We start from the raw sequence: 1402 nt of genomic DNA on the forward strand, positions 1-1402 counted from the left end.
TTCCATACACCCTTATACTATAACGCTTATAATATAAAGACGATGCATGAATATGCTTACTGCATGCATAATATAACTCTTATATTTCATGATGCATGCGCATGCTTTCTTGTAATTTCATCATGCCAAAAGCTATATTATAACACTTATAATATATGATGCATGAATTAATTGCATAATTTAAGGTGAGTTTTAAATCTATATGTCATACATTATGGCATATAAACAACATACATCTCATGTATATTAAAAAAGTTGATGAACCGGGATAATTTGCTTCAAATCCTAAAAAAACTAAGCTAACTATTACAAATAACAATGAATCTCCGGTTCAAATAGGTGAACCAGGTCTTGAACCGTCCAGGCGAAGAAACGTGTCTCCTTAATCGTGTACCAACTCTATATGATCACCTACACGAAAGAGTAAACACTTTACTTAATCGTTTACCAACACTTCCTGAGCTTAAACAATCGTGTACCTTTGACTATACGATGAAGCATGAAGGCACGTGATTGTGCAGTGTGCATCTTGCAACGCAAGCCTTAAGCGATCGACTAAACCACAACGATGCGGTGATGCAAAATCATCTAAATGATCGCTGAGCGAGCGTAAAGGTATCGTATACCGCGTGATCGTGTAGTCAATGACTATGCAATGAAGCATGTTAACTACACGATCGTTTAGTGAGCACGCCTATTATTAAACGATGAGCATCAAATGCTCTACGCGATCGTTTACCTCTAGCATCCACGCAATCGAGCAACCAACGCTACGTGATAGAATAAACGCTTTACCCCATCGTTTAGCATTAACTAAACAATCGTTTAGTAAATACTATACGATCGCGCATGATAACTGGTAGAAATATTAAAAAAATGGGAGAAAGCGATGGTAAAATAGACAATATTATGTTTAAAAGTGTCAAACTAAAAGGAATTGCGACCGCTAATGCTCATCGCATAAAAGCAATTAATTTGCCTATTTCTGTGCAGGTACAATGCGATGGCACATATGAAATTGTAATCCAAGGGCACAATGCGACAGCGTGCTTGAGTTTGCGATCGTAAGAAGTTTCTCAAAAGTGATCGCATAAAGAGCTCACATAAAGGCGACAGTATAATAAATCATGATGGGACGTAAAGCTGATAATGGTCAATTTCGAAATTCAGTTGACAGTCGTTAAAAACCATACTGTTGCAAGTACATTGAACTTCCAATGACTTTCAGACGGCGCAACAGAGTAGGAAAATTAATGTTGCCCATCTTTTCAATCATTAGTAAGAAGAGCTGCTTCACCTTGAAATCTATAAATACCCAATGCTACCAAAGAGAGATGACATAGAGAGAGCAAGGAGGCAAGGCGAAGCCGAGAGAAATCGCTTTTTGAAAAGATCGAGAGAC

This window comes from Benincasa hispida, chromosome 3 (genome assembly GCF_027475165.1).
Source record: "Benincasa hispida cultivar pf3 chromosome 3, pf3_genome.v1.1, whole genome shotgun sequence".
Taxonomy (NCBI): domain Eukaryota; kingdom Viridiplantae; phylum Streptophyta; class Magnoliopsida; order Cucurbitales; family Cucurbitaceae; genus Benincasa; species Benincasa hispida.